Raw genomic sequence first — 25,655 nt, forward strand, 5'->3', positions numbered from 1 at the left:
AGCAAGTCTCTAGGGTGTGTGAACACTGCTCCTAGAACCAAACATAAGATGATTTGTGGAGACAGTCCTAAATGCCTAACTGAAGTTTGTGAATTGCACGCCAAACACTAGAAGCCCACTACAGTGCCAAGCATAATTCCTTGCACACAACTGGAGCTCAGCTTTTGCCAAGACAACATCTGTATACATGATAATATTAAAAAAATAATTTAAAAGACTCTAAGGGCACTTGTTTCTAAAATAACACATATTTTTACAAATTATAAGGGCAATCATTACCTTGTTAAAAAAAAAAATCACTAAATGCTACAAATAGCTACTCGTAATTCAAGTTAAAACACTGCTTTTTCTATAACTTAATGGGCACAAATTAACACACATGAAATTCCATCTGAACACAAGAAAATATTTTTTGCTGTGAGAATGGTTAAACACCAGAAGAGATTGCCCAGAGAAGTTGTGGAATCTCCGTTTTTGGAGATACTCAAAACACCTCTGGACACAGTCCTGAACAACCTGCTCTAGCTGACCCTGTTTGAATAGGGGGTCTGACCAAATGATTTCATGAGGTCCCTTCCAACCTAGACAATTCTGTGCTTTGTGCGATTCTCTACGGTATAGCTGAGAAGACTGAATATACTGTATGCATTCAAGAGCATATTACCCCCATATGTCCTATTTATTCCACATTCCAATCTTTTTTAAGAGATTCTCTCTCTCTTAAAAGAAAACAGAAGAGGCAAAAAGGGAAAATTCTATCAAAACCATAGCAAATGCACATGCCTCCACATCTCTAAGTGTCCTGATGCAGCACATTTATTGGAGCACATTTATTGGAACAGCCTAAGAATCCTTCGAACCCCTAGCTAGAATTAATACCAATCCAAAGCAAGCGTGCTCTAACACTAAAAAACTTATTGAGTCATAAGTACTCTTTTTTTCAAGGATAGGAAAACTCAGTAGCAATTCTCATGCAACTGCCATTTATAGGAAGTTTGATGATTATTTCACTTAATAAACAAAATAATGCTTTGTAAGCAATACACGCATGCACTGGTTTTGTTTTTGTTTGTTTGTTTTTTCCAATTAAGACTTAAATTCAGTTGACAATATACAGAAATTTACTGTCATTTCAGAGACCCTACAGTAACTAAGACATCTCTCTAGGGAGATGAGAGATGTAACATAGGACACACAAGATATCCAGTCTCTTCTGGTTCAGTATCTCAAATGGCACTAGACATCCATGTTTCAGTGAGTAAAATGAGCCCTGAATGACTCCTGACAAAAGCAAAGGAATTTATTTTATGTAACTTAAGTTTCGGTGAGGGTATTTTCAATAAGTTTTCTGATAGATGTTCATCACTCAAAAGAACTTCAAACCAATAAAAGCACCTTGCATAAATGCCCAAAAATCAAAAAAAAATTCGCTTTTAAATACGATGCTTCCAAGAGTCGAAAGTAAATGAAACAAATTAGAATATTTCAGAATTAAGCCACACTAAGAAGCTTTCTCAAAAGAGAATTCTGCTAAGTATGATGTCTGGGAAAGCCACAGCAAATACTGAGTATTCTGAATTAAAAAAAAAAATCTGAGTATCCATTAACTTACATAAAATATATCATATTCTACTATTTATTTCAGGTCAAACCTTGCTATTTTTAAATTCATCAATAATTTGGTCAAGGTCTTCAATGACAATTAGACTAAATTCATAGTTTAACAGCTTACATTTCTGTGAATCTTTTTATTGCAATGTTTCATAGCTTACTAGTAGAAATGCTGATGCATGTTTGAAAAAAATCAGTGAAATATTAATGCTAGATCACTCCTACAGATGCAGCTAGGCAAATTATGAAATGCCTAGCTATTGGTAAGCAGTTCTCCAAGGGTACATAAGTGTAAAGCATTTACACTAGTGACGAAAGAAGAAATTAAATCTTTAAATAATCAACCACTCATATTTTAATGATCTTCTTGCAATAAAAGGAAGGGATCTCCTTACACAGTGGAAGGTAACTTATTAAACTTCTCCCGGATACTTAGGATTTCAGCATGGAACATGTCTAGTTTTGGATGTGAGGAACTGGAAAAGGCATTCAGGCAACAAGCCGCAGCTGGGCAAAGTGAGAATAGGTGCAGTCCCTGGAGAAGATGTGCTTCACTCAGCACCAAATCAGTGGTGTTGAACGTAAAGCCAACTTAGCCTGCAGTTGCATCTTCCTGTGGGTATGCTTCAAGACAGGATTCCTAGAGGCCATGGTGGACATCTCTGTCAAAACCACACTGTCAAACAGAGAAGGAATTCAAAAAGAAAGGAAACCATGAATTACAAACAGGACAACAGTGGCCTATTATTGTTATTATCATATCCCAGAAAAAAGTGAAGGTTTTCCTGGATAGGGTACCACCAAAACACTACAAGAGAGCCCTGAAGAGATTTCTTCCCCCAGATCTTTTCTCCATGGACATATTTAAGGACAAAGCAGTTCCTTCACCCCTAAAAATGTTATTGAAGTCCTTGGAGAAGTCAAAGGTCTGGCTAAATTTGTAAGACCCACAATCTTTTTAGCAGTTCAGAGCACAGACATGCATTTACACAGTTTTTTTCATTTAGACGTTGGCTGATTTGGGGTTTTTTTTGGTAGTGGAAAAGAATTTACATCAAACAACTTATTTGACTACATCTTATGCTGTTAATTGCCTTAACTGTGCACTTTATCTACAAGATCTCACATTAGCATTTTTAATTATTTAAAACACATTAAATATTTCTGGTGTCAGCAGGATCTGAGATTACCTTCTTAATAATCATTCTTGTTTGAGCGTAAAGCATTTGATTCCAGCTGCTATGAACTTTTCAACAAGCAAAAGCAATGTTTGCTGACATGAAAGGGACAATCCACTTCATAAAGGAATGATGACCAAACTAAACTGCGTATGTCCAACAAACCAGTACTATTTTACGCTAGACTCTTCATATGCTTTAATAAAGTTATCTCTCTTGGGAGGAGTCTGAATTACTGTATTTTACTATATTATTCTGACTTCTACACTGTATCACAACACTTTTAAGTCTTTCTTTTACTGCAACTATTTTTTCATTAGTTTAGATTCCCAGCCTCTAACCCACATGGAAGCTATGTTGCCTCTCCATTTGGTTAAATGTATCAGTGCTAGTACATCTCTAGAAGAATCAATAGGACAGCATCACCAATAAAAAGAATCAATGGGACATCACCTTCTAAATTTAAATTTTGACACAGACTGATTTAGAAAGGAAAATGCTAACTCGTTCTCAACAACTAGAGAAAAGTTTTATTGCAAAAGTAAGCAGTGATGAGAAACACATTTTAAGGTAAGGAAAAGCCAAAATAAAGCAGCCACAGTGGTTTCCTTCCCTGTCACCAAATGTATCTCCTGGAATCAAACTGCACCTGAAGCTTTCATTTCAAACGAAGAATAAAGTTTACAGGTGTGAAGGTTGCTGAGAGAAGCCTAATCTAACACCAGACTTATGACTTTATGGAAAGTGTCTGAATTTATTTAATTACTGATGTCTGGAAACTGACTTCTAGTGTTTGAATGCTTGAGGCTGACAATGCTAAAATTAAAAGCCACTGAAGGATATAACAAAGTCTTGATCTGGAAACTGAGACACACTGGCCCAAAAGGTGCTGAATGGCATAAAAAATGGCCTGACATGCCCACCCATCCCCTCCAATAACTAAGCCTAAGGATACTGCAGATAGATCCAAGGACTAAGAGGATAATTAAATGGTATTTGATTTCTCTCTTTACCAAATGGCACACACAAAAACCTGGACTTGAGTCAGAGGATTTGCGGGGGACAGACTGCTCCTCACCTTGCCAATGAACTGAACAGTTGTATTGTACATGATCCAGCACTCTAAGCACAGACTCACTGCTTCTTTTCCATCTTTGGACAGTAACATACTGAATGCAGCCAAGAAGTGCAGGACTGCATCCAGATGACCTTAGTCACTATAACCAAACAAAGGGTTGACTTCTAGCTTTGGCCAGGTTAATTCATTTACCTGGCAACACTACAGTCACCCCGAACTAATCAGAAGACACTTGTTCTCTAATAAATAAATAAAGCAAAAATAGGTTTGAAAGATTTCTCTCTACCTTGCAGCACTTTAACTCTTAGATCTGACAATGTTGCCAGTCAGTGACCACATAGAAGCTGTGGCATCACCACTGACTAGTTTTGCAGCATGCTTTCATGCAACTCTTGGTTATATTTGAAAAACAAATGCAAGCTTCTACCTCTGGATTTATACTGATTCTGATAACCAAACAAAGGTTCTTCCCACCCTCTTCCAGGAGAGAAAGAGCACAAACTACAGACTAATTAGAACTAAAAGCTATTTGATCTTAAGTATTTTCAAAATTCCTTCAGTCAGCACTACTGGCAATGCAAACTTTCTCAGAGATGACTTGAAATCTGATGCAGCAATACTGCTGAGACACGAGTATTTGCCCAATTTACAATTACGTAAGCTGTGGTCTTTGAACTCCATTTCTCACAGAGAGTAAAACTTCTGAATCTGAATTGGAACTTACAATCTGCAATTCCTAAAGGATCACCACCTCACTTGCATTCATCAAAGCCCAATGCAGAGGCTTGCAGAGACATCCAGATAGTTTCTCAACATGTTACCCACACAAAAAACTGTACCAACAACACTGCTCCTGTAGGCTTTGCTACTTTGTTCAGAGCTAAGTGGATACCTCTACACAGCAGAGTCAACTTGTATGTCCTAATGATATGTTTATATGGAAGGTTTCATCCCTTCTGTAAAACATTATATTTCTTTTTCCTACCATCAGTCACAAAAACATTTGATCTATGGTTACAGTTTTCCAGTCTACTTGATTCCAGTGGAACCTTACAACCAAAAGATTCTCTGTGAAGACCCCAAGATTACTTAAAACAGGTTTCTGCTCCACATAGGGAATAACTAAGAAAAAGATGCAGCTTTAAGCATGATTTTTATCAACACTTGATCAGATTCACTTCTAGTCTGAGTCTACCCTTATCTTTTAAGGCTAGAGACTTTCTTTGGGGCACAGATGTGGTTGCATGAAAAACACAAAATGTTGCAAAAAAGTCAATGGGAGTTATCAGCTATTAAGATACTCGGACATTACTCAGTCACAAAAACTAAGTATCAGTACAAAGTAAAAATGGAATATTGATTTTGGTATTTGGTGCCATTTGACAACTCCCGCTTAAAAAAAACAACCTTCACCAATACATCCATCCATCCTTCAGCTGCACAACTGGAAATACTCTGCTCATCCAAGTATTGCCTACCTTTCACTTTGTACAGTAATGTTAGACTGAAAAATGCCAAGAACACAAAATAATAACGAAAATTACTACTACATTGAAGTTTTAATTTAAGTACTAAAATAAGAGCTTTCCTTGTATGAAGTTTTGTTAGGAGAAAGGATTCTTTGCTTTAGCTAACTGCAACATTGTGACTGCAAGATTGTAACACTCAGAAACAGGTAGGAAATGTTCTTGGAAATACCTTGGGGAGATTCAAAAAATTTCTAGCAGTACTGAGTGCCGTAGCTGGAGATGATTTTCACCCTTCTCTGAGGCCGGAGTTGGTTAAAATCATTGCCTTTGGTTTCCTGAGATCTTCTAAAGACTGAAAACAGGAAAACATGAAACGTTACTGAAAATTGTCCAGGTTTGCAAACAATGGTTTTCAGTATTTGAAAATAATTTGCTTGTTTTGTGCACAATCACTTCTGCTTTTGTAAACCATGAATAACAGCTCATCTTTTATTTGTTTTCAGTTTCTCACAGAACCAGTTTGTTATGATTGCTCTCTCCTACACAAAAGCTGGTCAGGATTTCCAAACACCCTTCTGTTTGTTTATGGCAAGCTGCAATAAAAACATTTGCTTACTCCCAATTCAGTGCAAGAATCTGGTAAATAAAAACACTAATTTAACACCTTTTACACCCTAATATATGAAAGAAAAACTAAGTACTTGCAGTCAACATGCCTTTCTCTAGTCTACATTTATTCATTACAGGGCAAAGCAACTGGTTGCTCTTCTTTCGAGATAGAATGGGTACAAGTTCAACAGCAACACTGGCTTCTGTACTTCCTTCTCTTCCCTCACCTGGCTTAAGAGCGTATAGACTTCTGTGGGATTGCTTTTTAGTTTTTACGGGGTTTTGTTTTTTTATTTTTGGCTTTTTTTTTTTTTTCTTAAAGCTTTAAGAGGCATGCTGGTCACCCAATCTACAGTACACCTCCACAAACTGTGATGCCAGCAAAACACAAGAGCAGTAAGGTGCAGCAGGAGAACAGAGGGATCATGAGTACCTCAAGCCAATATTGCTGCAGAATCTTGTATCAAACTATGATAGAAAAGCAAGGAGAGTGATCCACAGCTTTTACCCAGTTGTCATCCATTTATCCAGACAAGGTGCATAAGGGATCATAAATCCATTAGATTGATGTTCTGATAAACTCTGTTTCTTCTGACAGTTTTGAAATGTGTGTATCATACAGATAAACAGATGGAAAATAATTTTAACTGAGAAAAGAGGGGCTTTTTTTTTTTTTTTCTTCAAACAGAAGGTTCTGAATTTACAGCTCAAGATTTTCTTCAACCTTTCCCCACCCTCCTTAGTGTGAGACACAACTTTTCCTTATTTGGAGAAAAGGCTCTGTTTCAGGGAAAAAAAGCCTAAAAAGAAGATCTTAAATAATTTTTAATCTTTAATCTCTAAATAGGATCAGAAATAGAATTACAAAAGAAACAGACAAGTGTTTAAACTTCTGTGCCCTCTTCAGGTCTAAGCAAAAGAAACACTTCTGGTTGGAATCCTTGTCCTTTCTTCCTCCTTCCCACAGACTGTATCAACTGGCTCAGAAAACAAAAAACAACCAAAACCTACAACAAAACCCCACCCTTCACCTCTCTCATATCTTTAGATCACCACAGCTATACTGCCACTTCCCCCCCCCCCCCCTTCTTCTTTTAAGTATTCGAGGCTTGCTTGGGCTACTTGGTGATCATGTAGTAATCTCTCTCACTACCTGGGACAAAAAATAAATAAGTCAGAAACTAAAGATACAGCCTATGAAAATTCATTCCTTGGGTTTCCAACAATTTTCAGTACTCACAGTACACTGACCAGTGACAGGACAAAACATAGAAACATATAATGTGTAATTCACTGAAACATAATGTGTAATGTCACTGAAGATGATTCCACTCCCCTTCCCCTATATACCCTGTGCTCTGCCATAAATGACTGTCCCAGAGCACAGGCAACACTTGCGTTGCCACCATATCATTGGCATGATGGTACAAATCCAAACTGATATCCCATGACAGTGCCTACAACCAGACACATGGTCTACTTCACCAGTTCTGCTACATGACCAAAAGGAGGTGGAAAGCTGGAGGTATTTAGGTCTTAAACTACCAGAAATTACAATTGACAAGGCTTAGTTATTAAAGCCTTAATTTTCTTTGCTTATCCAGCAACACCACTAAAAATCAATGCAAGTCCATAGTACAAGGGTTACTTCTAATTAGTAAAGACAGCCAATTCAAATGGCCTAACAGCTTTCCCCCCTTTAAGCTAGTTTAGAGTTGCACTATGCCAGATTCGGAATCCTGTGGAAACATGAACAGCTGCAATAAGTATAAACTACACTAGTTTTGTGCATGACTTGCTCTCATCTTCACCGTCTCTTCTGTCATTTGCATCTAAAGACCTTAAGTATGGAATCTGACTCCAGAAAGCATCTAACATGATGGACCTGATTAAAAGGTCTTAAAGAAACTGAACAATCCTAATAAAATTAAAAAAAAAAAAATTTAAAAAAAATATCAGATGGCATGCTTCAAACTGAGTATATATTCGAGGGTCCAGTCACATTGGTACAAGAGAACTTCATGCATTAGGCGGCCAGCCCTGGCTACAGAAACATTTTGGAGCTTGACTTGCTCTCTGTAAAGCTGAATTCCTACTTCTGTTCCACCTCCATTCATAGTTATCCTCCCTAAGAAAGCAAGCAAAGCACATCCAGTCCTCTTATTTACATTTCAGCAACTCCTATGTTTTTGCACTTCTGTGATTCTATTTAGAGGATGGAGAACACACACGAAAAGTAAACACATGAGATTTCATAGTTGTACAGCACCATTCAATTTCCTATGCACTTTCCCAACAAGCAAATAAGCAGCTGCATCTGTATGCAGAAGTCACCACAGACTACAAGAGATGCAGAGTGTATTTTAATGTAACCTCACTGAGGATAAGTTCAGCACAGCAGGGTTATGGCACACTCTCCAGCGCACTCTGCAGTCCTGATGCACTAAGACTCTGCCAAAGAGGAGTTCTGTTCCCCTGCTGTTTGTTTGCCTGGGTTTTCTACTAAAGGAGAAAAAGAAAAAAAGGAAGAAACAAAAAAAAGGGAAAAAAAAAAGTTCAGCTAAGAAATATACCAAACCCACAAAACAGCTGCTGTTATCCCCACGAAAGAAGTTCCACACTTCAGCCTTTAGCTCTTGAGATGTTTATTTTGATCTCCACAGTTTGCTGAAGTCAAAGTCCTAGTTCTGTTCTGAAAACATCACCTCAGTTCTTTTTGTTTTATGCAACTAAAATAAAGGTCACTGACTGAAGGGGGGCTTTCAAAACTAAGTATAACACAGACACAAAAGATGTATCCTCTCGAAGGGAGAAGAACCTTTTGGTAGTCTATTATTGCTTTAATGACATAATTTAAAAATCTGTATTAGATCAAGAAAAAATATTAGACACTCTCTTCTTATAAATGTAGCTGTTGGAAAAAATGTTAATACCAGTTTTAGAGAATTTCAGAAATAAACCTGGAAAGAGTACATTCCACATATCTTGGTGACATTTCTTCAACCACAGGTTTTTAACTGTTCTGTCTTGATAAGCCAGGTAGAGTCCCAGTTTAGGTTATAAAGGGCAATAGCCCTTTTACTCTATTTAACCTGAAGTGAAACCTGATGAAAAATGTTTCAGACATAATAAGGTCATAAGCTTGCTCGTGTCCACTCAAAATTTTTTATTAACCTAAGCAATGCTGTTTTCACTTAACCAATCATTAAAAAACCCACCCAACCAACCACATACAGGACAGAAATCAGGTCTTATCAACACTGCAGAAATAGATCTCAATCACACTTAGATATAATACCTTCAAAACAAAAGCCCCGTTATCCAAACTAGTAATGTTGAGAATTTTTTTCAAGTGTATTCTTACTGAAGAGTTGAATGAAAGACTATTCTGGAGGCACAAGGGGTTAGAAAAATTGAAGGCGTTAAAGTTTAGACAACCAGGGGAAAAAATACACATACACATTTTTAAGATACACCCTAAGTAATCACATCATTCAGGAAAAACAACAGTAAATTAGGCTGCAGCACCACATCTTCTATACTGTCAAAACCCACCACTATACATATCAATCCTGTCAGGAAAAATAAAGACAGATGGCTGCAGAAAAAGACTCTTCAGAACAACCATAACCTTTAAGTACTGATGAATCAAAATATTCACAATATTTATCCCCCTATAAAGCTCATTCTCTACAATTAAAGTTCTTCTAAATTGTTGCAGCATATTGCTACAGAAATTTTGGCAGAACATATTCTCAATTTACATAATTGCTCAGAGTAGTCACCTAACTCAGAAAAATCATACATTTTCAAGCATTATTGATGTTCTGAAGCCTCTGATTTATTTTACTCATAACTGTTTACATATCTTGTTGCTTTCTCATCACAGAGAAATCTCTGCTGGTATCAAAGTCAATAACTTCAAACTGGCATGAGTGTGAATGGAATCTGCACAGCATTCACTCCTGGATGTCATTTTTTGCAATGACGCCTTTTGTTTCTGAAGCCAACAGAGACACATATTTTGAAGAGCTAGCAACGTATGTAGGTGTATAAAGACCCATCAGTATTATCCCAGTTCCCACAGGGTATCTGCCCTTTGATTGATTTAGCTGTCCACTGGCAGCATGGAGCACAAAAGGTATCCTAATTCAGCTACCTCATGCGTGCAAAACTTCTTCCCAAGAAAGGAAGCCAAACACTGCTGGTCCACAGAAAGCCTGGTAAGGGACTTCAGTGTCAAATCTTAGCTATGTCCAAGCTTGTCCCTAGTTAAAAGTGCAACTAAAATAGAAATCCAGTAAAATCTTGACAAAACATTTTTCCAGTCCCGCTCTTGGCCAGGTTACGCAGCAATCAATAGCACAGAGTTCCTCCGTACACACTGGAAATCGCAAAGACTGTGGCCTAGCACACAGGCTAGCACCTGCACCTCCTTTCTGGCCTACATTAGATATTTCCCTTCCTATAAAGGTCAGGCAGATTCAGATTCAGGGGGGCTGGTCCACTTGGGGACACCCAGAACCAGGAGTTTCAAAGCTCCCAGTTTAAACTGCCAAACTCCAACATCATTGCTTCATTCTCCTCTCTTGAAACTACCTCCCAGAGTTGCCTCTGGACCCTGGAATTTCTTCTCAGACTCAGCAGGAATGTCCCTCAAAAAATTCTCTCCTAATTATGCTGCTTTTCAAATTGAAGGTTCTAACTGTTTAAAGCCCAAATTTCAATCAGAGGTAAATCCCACCCATGAGCCAACATTTAAAAAAATAAATAAATTTTAAAATTGTTTAAAAACCACTGTGAAAAGTATCTGCTCTTTACTCATCTTCAGTAATCAGAATTTGATAGTAAAATTTCAAAAATCCCTCTGAAATCAAGTTAGTAAGCGCCTCATCTTTAAAATAAAAGCATCCCATCTACAAGCACATACTCTTGCAAATTGGTAAGCATATAGAATGCCAGAAGCAACATCAGACCTCATTTCATCTCAGAAGCGGTCAAAAGACCATCTAAGACAGAACACAAAAAAGGTGAAGACCTAGAAATTGCTATGTCAAGCATCCTATGTCTTTCACTACTAAATATAACTGTCGGATAATTCAAGAAATTGGGGGGGATATGCCACCACAACCAGTTAGTAATTTCTGTGAGGAATAAATAAATAAAAAATTAAAAATGCAGTTTCTAAAAATTTAATAATTTATTAGGAAAAAACCTCTGTAATTTTCAGCATTTTAGCACTGTTCTATCTCCAAAGAAGCGAGATACAAAAATTCCAACACGATATTCCCCTCCCCGATGCAGTCATTTCTGGAGTAACTGAAGTCCTCAGAGCAGACAACACACTGGCAAGTGTGCTCATATAGCAGGTGGCCATATGAAAGTCCTAGATGGATGAGAAATAGGAAGGATAATTTCTTTACACTAAAAGGAATTAAAATGAGACAACAGTTACTGCAGGTGAACATAATTATAGTGGATTATATTTATGTTTGGGTAGTTTCTCCTGATAACATTCAACTGTTCTCACCCGAGTGTTTAAATTAATTTTATCTTTCACTTAATCCAATTCCCATTTCTGATCCAATTTATGATCATCGCTTCCCCATACTAGCATGGCATTAAATTACTGTCATCCTTGGCCATTAAAGCAATCATATTCCAGTCAGCAGACTTGATCAAAAACACCACAGCAGTGCCATGAATTTCATATTGAATACATTCCTTTTTGCTGCATTGTAGAAGCTGATCAGTGTCAGAAGCTACGTTATAACAATTTCTGATTTTTCAGGCAGAAGCAACACATTCTGAATCAAAAATGTAGATATCAAAAAACATTTTTTGTTTTTGTTTTTAAATGAACACTTCATTTTCTCTGGTCAAGTCCCACTCACTTTACTTTGCAAGTACCCACTGAAGAAAAGGCCTAAACTTCCATCTGCTACTGATGTTTCAGCCATACTTCTTACTGTAAACTGAAAATTTATTGCTCCCCTTAATACAAAGAGAATCATCAGGAGGGAAAAAAAAAAAAATCAACCAACCAAAACCAAAAACCATCTTCCCTGACGTTACTCAAACTTCTTTGGATGCTCAAATATCCAGAATCAAATTCATTTATACATTTAGCAATACACAGACTTTTTAACAGGAGTTGCCATCTCAAACACAGCTGTTCATGTCCTTCTTATGGAGAAGACAGACTCAAATAAGATTACAGCTCAACTAGAAGATCCCAGGGAATCTTGAGTTCGTTGTCTGAGGCGAGGTTCTGAATTGTCTGTTGAGGGCAAATTTGAAGTTCAGTCACTTCCAAGCTTGCTTTCAAAAAAATATCTCCAGAAATCCAATTTCTGTATAGTCGTCTTTACTTTTAGATTATCACATCGTTTTCTAACAATAAAGACAATGCTTAATCTCGTATTCTGTGTGGTTCATATAACATGCTGATCTATAAAGCGTTAAACAAAGAACACCTCAATTTCCATATTAAAATTCCCTTCCCTAAAAGCACTTGGTCTCGCTTGGAATTGAATACAAGATATACCTGGACATCTAACTAGATGATTTTTGAAGAAACACTGAGGCAACTTCTTCCTCCCTTTAAATATTAGAAGCACTATTTTCCCCACATCTGCCAACTCAATAGCTGCCCAAACAAGTATTTTCTCCAAGTATGCTTATACAGGAAGGAACAGGGACTTTTGTTGCTCATATGCACAATAAAACATAATGTTATTTTTTATAAACACTGCAAGCACCTAAAAAAAGATCTTATGCTTAAGAGGCATTAGCTGGTATGAGTGTATTATTTTTAGTGTCCTATTAAAGCAAGATCTTATTATTCCCTAACAGTTTCTCACAGTACCCATACCTAGCTTAGTACTTCATACATAATACAAGTACTTTACAGATACTGTCAAATTATTCACAATCTGAAAAGCAGAAAAAAGATGAAAGGAGATTTTCTGGAATACTTTCAAAGTTAAGTAAAAATTTCTCTCTTAATCATTTATAAACGAACAAAACAAAGAGATCTGAATAACTATCAGTCGATTTTTAAGCATCTGTGGCAACTATATTACTTGTTCAGCGCATCACTGGATTTCTGTAGGATCGAGTTAAACAGTGAACTTGGTTATCAGACAAAAACTCTAAACAATTGTTGAACACCCCTCAGAGGCCTTGCCCCTGCCGACTGCTTCATGCAGGCACATCCCAGAATCAACAGGAATTGGCAAGGCTACAGTAATTCTCTACCCTATGCACTACAGTTAATAGGACTGTGGCCTCTGGGTCTACCCCTGATCTTTTCATGACTGAATGAAAGCTGCCAATAAGACGCAAATAAAACTAACCCCAACTTGCTTCTGAAACATTTGCAATATATCCTCCTACCCCTACAAAACCAGACAAATTTATAACAAGCTTAAAAAAATGCATTCACGCTATTTGCTAAGATCAACGTCTGCAGTTTATCTCACTGTTCTATGTTTTAAACTGTAGCTCCGTTTCTTTTACATTTTACTGTGGTGTATGGTGCCAAGTATACTGCTTCTTAGTGCCTGTGTGTAACAGTTATGTATATCAACTGTCAGTCGGACTCTGCCAGAGACTGTACAGACAAGCCGACTTCGCTCTGCAGGCTGAATTCACCCTCCATCGATGCTCTGGAGAGTCGCTGCAACGAGTCAACTGCAACCTGCAGCATGGCAGGAAGCCGTGATTTTTTGGTAGAATTGCTCCAGATTGACCACGCTGGAGATTTAGCGCTGGGAACCAAATATTTCCCCACTCTGAGCTAGGTATTTAACCACTGGAGCAGTACCTTTTAAAGTCCACGGGCTGCAGATTTAACCTTCCAGCAATCAAGGTGCCTAGCTCCTTTCCAGCGGGGAGCCCGGGCATATTTAAGCACTGGAGAGGAGCAAAAGCTCTGTTTTTGTCCCTCCAACGAGTAGCTTCGAGTCTGGATGGAGGGAAAGAACCGCTCCTCCTAAGTAAGGAGACGCATTTCAGCGCCCGTTTCGAGGCGGCAGAGCCAGGTCCTAAGAAACCGCCACCAACCCAACACGTCCCCGCACAACCCCAGAGGGAGCGGGACTCACCGCGTCCCGGAGCCACACCCGGGGCTCCGGTTCGTCCTTCCCCCCCGGTTCCCTCCCCAGCCCCCGTCGCCTCCTACCCCGGAGTTACGGCGAGCCGAGGGCCGGCGGGACCGCTGAGGCGGGCGCCGGCCGTTACCCGGGGACGCCCCAACGGTCGGAGCTGCCGTTTGAACCGTCTCCCTGGCAACGGGGACACTCACACATACACCCCCCTCGTCCCTCAGCCCCCCTCAGGCAGCGGTGCTGAGGGACCGGCGGGGCCAGGCGGGGGGCGGCCGGCGGCGGCCAGCCACCGCCGGCCGCCCCCCGGCCTCGCCCCGCCGCCCCGGTTAGATAACGGCGGCGGCAAAGCACCGCCTCAGGCCCGGCCGCTCGCTCACCTCGCGGCAGGTGCCGGCGCACGGCGGTGGCCCCGCTCCGACGGCAGCGGGCTACGGAGCCGCGGGGAAGAAGCTCCCACGCCGCAGCCCCGCCGTCCCAGCTGTGCAGCTCCGGTGGCTGAGCAGGAGGAGCTTCCCCGCCCCGCCCAGTGCGCAGCGGCGGCCCCGGCGCGGCAGGGCCGCACCTGCCGGAGGAGGGGCCGGGCCTGGGTCGGGTTGGGCCGCGGGATCGTTCCCGCCGTGCTTTCGGTCGCTCCCGAGGCGTTGCAGGGCCACCAGCGTCCACAGTGGGTCCCCTCCGCCCCGCCCCGGGAGGCGGCGGCCGCCGGCAGCGCCACAGGCTTCCCGCCCGCCGGGGCCGCGGCCCTGCGGGAGGGCTGGAGGGAGGGAAGGCCTGGCCAAGCCCCTGGATAAGTTTGTGGGCAGAGCACCTGCGAGGCGGGATCGCCACGGGAGGGTTGTCGGCCGGGGTGAGTTGAGAAGGAGGGATTTTAAGACAAGAAATATGGCTGGAACGGGAGAGGTCTTCAGAAGGGCAGGCCCACTGCAGGGTCGGGGCCTGAGCGCTACATCCGAGGATATTAAAGCATCAGTGGTTTATTATCCGATTAAGGATTTTGATGTGGCTTTTTAAAAACCTCATTGCGAGAGTGATGAGGGACACCTCTCTGAGGTAAACCTGGTGCGCACAGGCATGCTGCAGTCGTGTATTTTTCCAGATGCCATCTTTGCAGGGACAGAGTACCTGGCTTTGCAGGGAGGCTTGTAACTGCTTTTCTTTCAGTCTCACCTCATGGAACTATGAGGTGGTGGGAGTTTTTCTAACCCCCACCCTCTGACTGATCCCATGACTGTGAAGAACATTCAGGAGAGCAATCTGATGATCAGTGAGTCACTCATATAATTTAGCAAGACTGGGCAGTGCTTTAATATATTAAATATATAATTTTGAGAATTGCATGGAGCAGCTCTGGTTTTGAGCAGAGTCCACATCTTGCTACTGGATTTTCTTAGGAGTCCTTGTTTTCTGAGCTGTACAGTTAAAAACAGTAGGTCCCAAAATTCTCTGCCTCCATCTCCAACATACCTCCGTATTAAATTTTACATACAGGTCGTATCAGAGGAGTTGAAGCCTTTTGCAGATGACAATTCCCTAAAACACTTTTCAGAGTGAGGGTCTTTAGTTCAGGCTACTGACAGGTGAATTGTTCTGCTGTAAGGTGTCCATGAAAGGCATCTAGAAAAAACACAATTCCTCATCTGCAGAGCAGACAGTGAACAGCACCAGGTGCTCTATATGGTGCCTTCTCCAAGTGAAGCTTCAAGCAGGTTGGTGCTGATGCAGTACAACACTAGTCAGAGGCCCATTGCTGTTTCAAAACAGGCATAAAGATGGGGCCAGTTAACTCATGTGCAACACAAAACTGTCGTGGCTACATTACCTTTTATTCCAGGGCTATTTTGATCAGTGTTAGCTTAAACATGTCCACACCTTGCTGCACGGCACAGTGTGGACATGACAAAGTAAGTGATGAGCAGAATCTCCCTATACTCACACACTTCTGAGCCACTGTAACTAGAAACATGGCAGGAACTGGAGTGTGGAGTTGCAGGAGACGCAGTGCTGGTGTCAGAGGTGAGCAGAATGTGAGCAGCAGGCAGTTGGCTGGAGCTCAAGGGGCTGCAAAAGCATTACGGGACAGTCCATGCTTTGCCTCTTTCCCTGGCAGATTGGCCCTGAGACCCAGCATGGCTTCCTTGCACTTCCAGGGAAGTGCTACTCGAACGTGAAGGGCATGAACATCTAGGTGGTGGTGTGGTCCAGGCCTTTTAGTGCCTCAGGAGGCAAAGCAAGTGCCTACGCTTTTGTAGACCGTAATCAAGCAAGAAAAGAAGTTAGAGCCTGCACTGGAGGAGTCACGGACAGCTGATATGTACAGGAGTGTTGTCACATTTTGGATGAAGTTATTATGGGTACCGTGATCATTGATGGCAAAACTGGTATTGGAAAGACCTTCACAATTTAAGGGGAGCCCCAATGAAGAACGTGCTTGGGAAGAGGATTTGCTACCAGGTACAATACATCGAATATTAGAAAAACTCACAGAGATTGATATTGATTTTTTTTTTGTCAGATTTTCTCTTCTGGAAATCTATAATGAAGAGCTTTTTGATCTTCTGAATCCTATTCCCAGTGCTAGAGAAAGACTGCAGATGTTTGATGATCCCATAAACAAGACAGGTGTGAATGTGAAAAGCTTGGAAGGAATACCTGTACACAACAAAAATAAAGCCTACCAAACCTTGGAAAGAGGTGCAGCAAAAAGAACTACTGCAGCTATTTACATAAATGCATGTTCCAGTTGATCCTACTCTGTGTTTTCAGCTACCATCCATATGAGAGAAACCAGAGCAAATGGACAAGAGCTTGTTAAAACTAGGAAGATAAACTTGGCTGATCTTGCAGGATGTGAAAACATTTCAGTTTGGGGCAGTTGATAAAAGAGCTAGTGAAGCTGGAAATACCAGCTAGTTTGTTCTGACTGGTGAAAATTATTACTGCTCTTGCGGAAGGAGACACAGAGAATCTTAACAGAATCCTTCAAGACCCTCTTGGAGAACCACAAAAAAAATCAGTAATTGCCACAGTTTCTCCCACATCTATAAATCCTGAGGAAACATTGAGTACACTAGAGTATACTGACAGAGCAAAGAACGTAATGAAACCTGAAGTTAACCAGCAGCAGCCAAAAGGAGCTATTATTAAGGTAGATACTGAAGAGATTTAGCATCTAAAAGGGGACCTCACTGCTGCACAAGAGTGAAATGGAATCTATATTTTCATTATAAATTCATGAAGCCCTTAAGGAAAGCTGATAGTTCAGGAAGAGTAAGTTGCCTGGTATATTGACATAATCAGTGCCATGGAAGAAGTTGTTAAAACAATCACTAAACCATTCACAATTAATAAAAGCGAACTTTAACAATGAAAACAGATCTGCAAATCAAGGGGAAGGAACTGACAGAAGCACAGACATACCTGCAAGAAACCGAGGTTCCTCTGGCTGAGAAAGAATATATGGTTTCAGTTTTGGAAGACACCAAAGAAAAACCTCATGGCACAGCTGGCCATTTGGTTAGTACTGTTAATACAAAGGATGTATCTATGCAAAACTGGTTCATAAGAAGGCTGTTGATCAAAACAATGCTACTGTCCAAATACACTTACAGGAGAAATTAATGTTCTGTTCAATAAAATACAAGATTCAGTTAGTGAGAACAGTTTGAAGCAGCAACAGATGTTAACATCTTATGCATATTTTACAGGTAGCCTATCTACCAGTTGTTTAGCAGCTAATGTATTTGCGTAAGTTGTATCAGTGTCTTTTGCCTCTGTTAAAAATTGCTGACCATTGAGCTTTCTTATATGTCTGAAAAAATACTATAAAGTAGGACTCTGCCATTTGCTAGTAAAGCTGAGCTGTTGAGGCTGACTGAGGAGCATATATGTGGATTAGGAAGAGCATTAAATATCTTGACACCAATGGTGGAAATTGTCCTGGAACTAAGCTGTCAGTTTCAGAATAACAAGAAGAAATTTTCTGCTGTGGCTGATGAGACGGAGGGCCATAATAAAGAAAATAATATCTTCATAGGAGATCTCTGTCTCACTCTGAAAAAACTACAGGAAGAAACAGTGTTTTTTCTCAGCTTCAAAATACTGTGAGAATTTAAGAGAAGAAGTGGAAATGGAAAAGTTTTTATATACAAAGAGTGCAGATGAATTAGTGTCCTCGCTGCAAAGCCAGCTGGACCTGTTGTCGCAGGAGATACAGAAGAACATGGCTGGTATACTGTCAAAAACCAGAAGTTTGAAGACTACCATCACTGCTGGGCAACAAAATGTTTACCTGGAAACTATGGACCTAGTCAGCAGTAAATCTGCTTCAAAACAAATTTATTGCATCTCTGGATAATTTCTTTCAAGAGGTCAAGGACATAAATGGTGAAAACAAGAAGATGCTGGTGGAATCCATTGTCTGTTCTCAGCAACTTCTCAGCAATCTCACAAATGTGTCTCAGGGCACTGGTAAATGGAGATAATTTAAAACTGCTCAGACAGTCGTCTTTATGGATCGGTAGCAGTCCTTTTTCAGCAATGAGAAACAGCAGCTTCAGTGTATACAATAGAAAACAGAAGGTTTATGATTGAGATCAGTATTTTCTATTGGATATTTTGTTCTGCATTAAGTTGCAGTAGATGTGGTTTGGAACTACCACATTGCATGAAGAGATCCTACAACAGATTTTATTATATGCATATCAAAAATACAAATAGTCTTTTGTGTTCAATGATCCTTGACATAATGCTGGCACTGAAACAAACCAATTGATGATTTTAAAAGCATTGGAAGTCACCCATGAGAGCTACAAACCAACAGCCTATACTGACCTTAAAAGAAGAAAGATTATGTCATGTTGCTGCCAGCCACGTTCAGGGTCTCCATATCCGTGCTCTCATTTAGAGGCCTGACTGAATGACTGATAAAAAAAGAATCTTCTTATCGATTTCCAGTATGTGCTTACTAAAAGCCAGTCAATAAGTAAGAACTTATTCAAAGAATGGAATTGTCCTACAGCTGTTGGAAGATGGGAGCTAGACAGCAAGCAATTCTGTTGAACAGGGAAATGCAATGGATTTATGTATTATATACAACTTCTCTCAAGAACAATAGTGAATTGTGGCTTGCAGCATTTACAAAGTGTGTGACTGTTAGAGACAGAAAAATTATCCTTAAATACAGACTTGTCAGGCTCCTTTATTATATATACATATATATATTAAAAAGCTTATATTGCTACAAATATACTCCCTTAGGTATTTTTTATAAGCCTGACTTTAGAGATTGGCATCAGTGTAATTCCTTTATCACTGCAACATATGGCAGTCTTCCCTGCTGCCAAAACATGGTCATGTTTCAGCCTCAGGGTACAGCTGGGTTGAACTTAAAACTGAGACTGTTTTCAAACATAGATACAGAATTTTATGTTACTCCTTCTGACACCATAAAGGAACAGTAAACTCAGAATTCCTGTCACCAGAACCTCTATGAACACTATGGTGCCTAGTGGTTCCAGCTACGCTAGGAAGTGTTTTTTCCTTCTAGGTTTTGGATAACATCTGAAATTATAACCAGTCACTACTGTGCCAGGATCATGTATCACTCAGCTATCCACACCAAAAACTTCTTCAGTTCAGGTCCTAGCGTGGATTTGCAAGATTCTGAATCTTATGGTGATTTATGGTGAATTTCCCGCATAAACACAAGTTATACCAATCTCTGTTTGTGTGCAGTCAATGATTCTGTAAACCTTCTGTTCTCAGAGGCTCTTTACAACTCTTACAGTGCTCTTTCCTGATTTGCAAAGCTGAATGTAAATCTGCTGTACTGGTGCACGTTATCTCAACATTCTGAAAATTAGCCAGATAAACACATAAAAATCATAGTTACATTTGAAAGTATACCAAGCACCACTATTTTGATTAAAACCATAAAAATTTCAAACACCACACTAAGTTCTGAGCAGCTTGCTCAGCTGAGCATTTTCCAGACTACATGGCAGTACCACAAGCATCTAAAGCAAACAAACAGAAGAAAGGTCCAACATTTAAAAAAGGAAGAAAAAATAATACCTGCAATCCCATTCTCTAACCTTGCAAGTGGACCTAGAGGAAAACTCATAAGTGCCTCAGGTTTTCTGCTTATTGGTGGAGCTTACAAACACCAATTGCATGACAGCACCTGCTTAAAAGAAGCCCAATGGGCAAAACAAAATTGAAAAAGGTAAGGGAGTAATTATTCCCTTCTCAGTAGTAGATATATAAATAGCAGTGTTAGCTGTAACATTGGAGTCGTCTAGGTTACTGCTGTGACCTGGTTCTTTCATTTGGACCAGGTTTAGTCAGATGAGGTGACTTTCCCTGCGGGAGGAAGGAAGCTTCCTGATGGGTATAGCAGGGTGCGTAAGGTCCTGTTTCGAAACTTGCAATGCGTCCTCTGCTATGCGTGTTGTTCTGAATACAGCTCTGGATGTGGCCCTTAACATTTACAGAAAGGAAAAAAGGAAGTGGGGCTTAGACAAGAAGCTAAGAAAAAAAATTCTCTAAGCAATCCGTATAGTACGCTCAGCAGGTAAATTGCAGGCCACTGAAAGTTAATTTTTGTACTACTCTATCTCCCTTTTCTAGATCCCCTCTACTCCCAAAGAACAGTTGAGCATGGCTCAGCATGAGGCTGCTTTAAACAAAATCATTCTCCACTTCTGACTGTTGAAATCAAAATAGTCTGGCACGTTAGATGCGACAATCCACAGCTTTTATTTCTGTGAAGTAGGAGGTGTATTTCTAACATCAAGCAAGCATATTTTACTGCCAGTACGCTGAAAATGTAGTTGCTCCATTTAGCATGTGGCTGCTGCAAGAGGGGCTGGAGGCTTTGATGTATGAGAAGTTCCACAACAAAGTGAAAGAGATCATGGTATGTCTGGCAAAGGAAGAGCAGGGGTAGAGCCATGGGGGAAATGGTCAGGAAGAGGGAGAGAGACATGCACTCCCGCAGTGCTTTTTCCGCTGTGATAGATGAGCTTGTATATATAATGTTTTATTGATCCTGGTGCAAGCCTTGGCACTGTCACTCTGCTAACAAAAGCATAGGCCTCAGTGTAGAGCACTTTGCATGCCTTTGTTTTCAAAACCAGTGTTCCTAAGGAACCACAGCCTCTTCAAATTACTCTTCCTTCACCTTTTTCTTACATTCAGATATTTCCTATAATAGAAAGTAGCATGGAGATAGCAAAGATCTGAAAGTATGACTGAATGTTTGCTGCACTTTTAATTCTGGGATAATTAGACAACCAATCTTCTCCCTGATAAGAATAAGAGGGAGGATGCAGGTGTCAGAAACAGAGGGAGAGCTCATATAAGTAACTTACTGAGCTTAGCCTGTCTGCAGAACCAAAGGACTTTCTGATATCCCCTCCACGATTAAAGCTGGCAGCACTGACCTCACTGTGCTGCCTTCAAAAGCCTGAATGATGAGTAACATAGACTTTTGTTTGAGCCACTTGCTGCTGGTCCCCTCTCATGAGGAAAGAAGCAGTAACTACACAAAGGACCTTACTGCAGGCAAGCTCTGGAGCCTGAAATGGCATCCAACCTGAAGCTGAATATCTAATTCAGCAGAAAATTTGCCACACTCTGGAATGCTCATTAAGAACAAAATTACTCTGCACACCAGCAATTCCTTCCTTGCAGAGTTTTAAAAAAATGATTTTTAATTCTATAATCATAAAGCCCTATAAGTTAGAACAACATCTGAAGACAAGCAGAATAAGAAGAGCTAGCAGGTACGCATTAGAAACACAGCATGTGACAGAAATATGAGCATGTGTAGCACATTGTCCTTAGTCTTCCTCAGCCTGGGACTATTCACTTTCCAGTCACCACCTTGAGAATAGTTGATTCCATAACTGATCAAGGAGATCCACTCTTCTGCCATGCAAAAGCACTTACAGACATCAGTTATTGTAGGCTGCTGCACTCTGCACTTACAGTTTTGGGTTTACTAAGTTTTAAGTTGTTTCTGCAAATGCTACCAGCCTCTGAGCCTTCTCAGTGTGTGTTCTAACAGTTCTCTTTGTTTTTTAGAGCATTTTATTGAAGGCCCTGTATGGCTTCATGTTGTCAGAGCATGAATTCATAAACTGTGGCAGGAAGAGCTAGGTAGATTCCCAAAATAATGATGTTCTGTAGATACCAGTGATACAAGGTCTCAGCTTATTCCAGCACTTCAGTGTCTGAACTTGAGACCCCTGCACCTTGACAGTTTTTGTGTACGGGAAACAGAAGACACTCTGGTTAACACAGTCAATGAATAGATGAGTATGAATCCACTCACAGCAGTACTTGTGCAATATGGAAACCTTAGATTCTGAAAGCCTGCTATTTTCATGTGTATGACTGGTGCTGTTAAATCAGTGGAGGAAGAGCTTTCATAGTCATACTGGTGGCAGAAAGATGGCTGTACTAGGTCAGATGAAAGATTCACCTAACACAGTGTGACTGAGCCCCCACGGGTGGACTTTCCAACACTTAACTCTAGTTAAGGAACAGTAGAAATCTGGATTATCTAGTTTGCTAGCAAAAATCTGTTCTAAGAGGATGTAATCTTTAATCAGTCAACTAACCGGTGATAGGTGAATGCAAGTTCCACATGTATGTGAATTTGCTTATTTTGGATGTCATGAAAATGCTAGTAGGGATAAGGAGCATACTGGGTGTAAGATATATCCTTTTGTCGAAGTTTGCCAGTACATATATTTTGTCATTTTCCATTCTTGACATTACCTAGCCATGGAAGTATCTGAATACTGCAAAAGCCACATCTCTGCATAGTTGCCCCACAAATGAGTGATTCAGGCACAGTTCTCTGAAGGGTCCATGATTGCTTCCTCAACAATTTGTTGGACTGGTTAGGCTGCATGTATGGTGGTCTGTAATACCTTCTGCTATCTGGATCATGATGAAAGACAAGAAACAGTGCTCTGTTCACCAAATACTACACAGACTGCTTACTCCATGTGGCACAAGACTTGCCTTATCTTGAGATGAGATTTAGGTATACTAAATGTTAGTCCATCCAGTATGTGTGGGAATAGTTATGTATTTGGAGTTGAACTTCTGTAATACAAGGATTTTTAACAGGTACACTAGTCCAGAACACAATATATCTCTTTTCATCACTACAAAAAAATCAAAGAGATGCTATAAGAAAAAAAAAAAAAACAACACAAAACCCAACAAACCAAACACTGAATGGAATATTTGATGAATTCACAGATTAACAGTTAACGTTTATATGGAGTTCACATTAAGTCTGTTGAGCTCATTTTGGACAAAGACACCTGTACGCATGGCACTTAAACCTCAGAATTAGAGCAGTCCTAATGAATATCCTGAATAATGACATATGGAAAAGTAGTATTTTGTATCAGCTAGTCTAACATAGTCAAGAAGAGCGGGCAAGTTTTTGGAGAAATAGTCCTTCCACTACTCATCTAGGTTGCATAAGATCAGCCTAGAGTTTTGCAAAAGAAAACACTGACTGCAAGAGCTTATAGGAAATATTTTCCTTTTTTGGAGCTAGCACACTTCCTTTACTTAAGATCCCCAGTTCAGGACCTGCTCTTCAGGAGAGGGAATAAATAAATTTTTTAGGATTCAGGCTCTAGATATGCCCTCTAAGACCATATCTGAAAGACCTAAACAGGACTTATTTTAGAGGGATCAGAGGATGTGGAAATCCCAGTAAGTTGGTACATAAAAGATGAATGACAAGGGCATGATGAAGAACAATCACCTAGATGTAAGAAAGAGGAATATGGCATTTCTGATGCATGCTGCACACTAGAGCAAGGCAGTTTTAGACCCTGAAGCTAGGATATAAGAGATTGTTCAGTCTGTTTAATGTGGACACTTCATATAGTCAGTAAGAGGAAGACCCTCTGTACATCAGTTAGAAGTTCCCCTCTCTTTATTGACAGATTAGGAGATATAATATCCCTACCCTATATACTAAAGTCTTGAAAGCCCTCAGCCACTTTCTGGATTATGATTGTACTTGAGGCTGACATATGTGCTACGCTGCTTACCCTCTTAAACAAGCGGTATCTGAAAAAAAAAGAGAAATATTAAGCAACAGTTGAGTGGTGGCTTTCAGAGTTACCATTCTGGACTTCTAGGACATTCCCCCTAAGTCCCATTTAGGCCCCTAAACCCTTTGTTATAGATGGTTCTTGGTCTTTAACAGCTGTGTCTGCATTTGTCACCATGTAAAAAATGTATAAAAGTACCCTCATACCTCTAGGGTTCTGTAAAACTGAATAGACAGAAATTACAAAGACTGTACTAACAGAGCCACCTAAGTGTCTAAGAAGTAGAACACCAGTATGGCTTTTGAGTAACCCAAAGTGGAAAATATAGCTTGTACTCTTGTGATTCTGCTTTTTAAGGCTCATGCCTTTATGTTATTAAATAAGAATTGAAAATGTGACCTGACTAGGATGCAGACATCCTCATTTAAATTCAAAATCTTTTGCTGACATGGATATCTTGGTTGGGATTGCAAAAGAAACCAATTATAATCATTTAGCATAGCTGTTACAAAAAAAATGGTACTGAAATTGCAATTATACCTGAGGCAAAAAAAACCCTACTTTATCGGCACACTTCATTTTGCTGAGTACTGATAAATGGCAAGGATAGTATCACAGCATATAGCTACGCTGTTATATCTGCAGCAGTTTTTAGGCTAACCAGGCCAAACTTGTACTGAAACAGAGGAGTGCTTACACAGGTTACTAATATCATCTGAATGTGACTGCAGTAACTGTCAGCTGTGGGACAGTATAAAACACTATGGACAAAAACAGATAATAAAGATTTATACATATTGATGTGGACTTCATGTTCTAACTGACCTGAGGGCCAAAGAATGCTCCTTGACTAATTTTATTTGGTAGTATATATAACTAATTTTTAAGATGCTTTGTATTTTTAGATAGAAAACTTTGATTAAAAAATAAATAGTGAATGGTTTTCTACGCAGGCAGTGAGCTGCCTTACCAGGCAGTCAGAGGAGCCCTTCTTGCAAGGGGGGTGAGGGATGGCTACTAGCAGAAAAAAGACTCTCCTTTAGAGACAATGCACTATTAGATTGCAGCCTTAAATCGCTCCTGTTAAGCACACAAAGATACTTGAAGGTAATTTCAGGATGATGGATTCCACTCTGGGAACCAGGCACTTTGTGCACATTGTCTGCTCAGATAAATAGCAAGTCATAACAGCGTAAGAGACACTAAAAGGCAGACTGTATCTGACTTTCAGGAGATGTACCTCTGATTTATGAAAAAGTCTAAATCCTATTTAAGGTTGGTAGGAGTGATAACCTACTTGCATTCCAGCTACACTCAGATACCCTTTTTTTGTTGTTTTTAATCTGAAACCACAGAAGTCATTGCTCAAATCATTCACCAGAATGACAAGCCTGGAGTGGAAGCTAACAATCTGGTCTGAAGCCAGGAGGGTTGGGAGTTGTCTGGGGGGTAGCTCTGTACGTCTGAGAGGAAGAGACAAAAAAGCAGCAGGGAGGGAGACAGATTAT

At 40.1% G+C, this 25,655-nt stretch overlaps 1 protein-coding gene and 1 pseudogene across 4 annotated transcripts in view; one reads left to right on the forward strand and one right to left on the reverse strand.

Annotated features, from left to right (window-relative positions):
* KLHL32 (kelch like family member 32) overlaps positions 1 to 14,790 on the reverse strand; it is a 130,326-nt gene extending 115,536 nt beyond the window's left edge. For 2 of the 4 annotated variants that reach the window (XM_074820764.1, XM_074820761.1), the window contains exons 1-2: positions 14,434 to 14,790; positions 5,566 to 5,688 (exon numbers count right to left, since the gene is read on the reverse strand). The gene's annotated coding sequence lies outside the window, so the exon portion shown is untranslated. Of the gene's footprint in view, positions 1 to 2,006; positions 2,288 to 5,565; positions 5,689 to 14,433 lie in introns of all 4 variants that reach the window. The other 2 variants (XM_074820762.1, XM_074820763.1) reach the window with 2 other exon arrangements.
* Positions 14,791 to 16,017: 1,227 nt separating this feature from the next.
* On the forward strand, positions 16,018 to 18,537 carry LOC141921630 (kinesin-like protein KIF11-A; annotated as a pseudogene).
* The last annotated feature ends 7,118 nt before the right edge of the window (positions 18,538 to 25,655 follow it).

Source organism: Strix aluco, chromosome 3 (genome assembly GCF_031877795.1).
Source record: "Strix aluco isolate bStrAlu1 chromosome 3, bStrAlu1.hap1, whole genome shotgun sequence".
In the NCBI taxonomy this organism is placed as follows: Eukaryota; Metazoa; Chordata; class Aves; order Strigiformes; family Strigidae; genus Strix; species Strix aluco.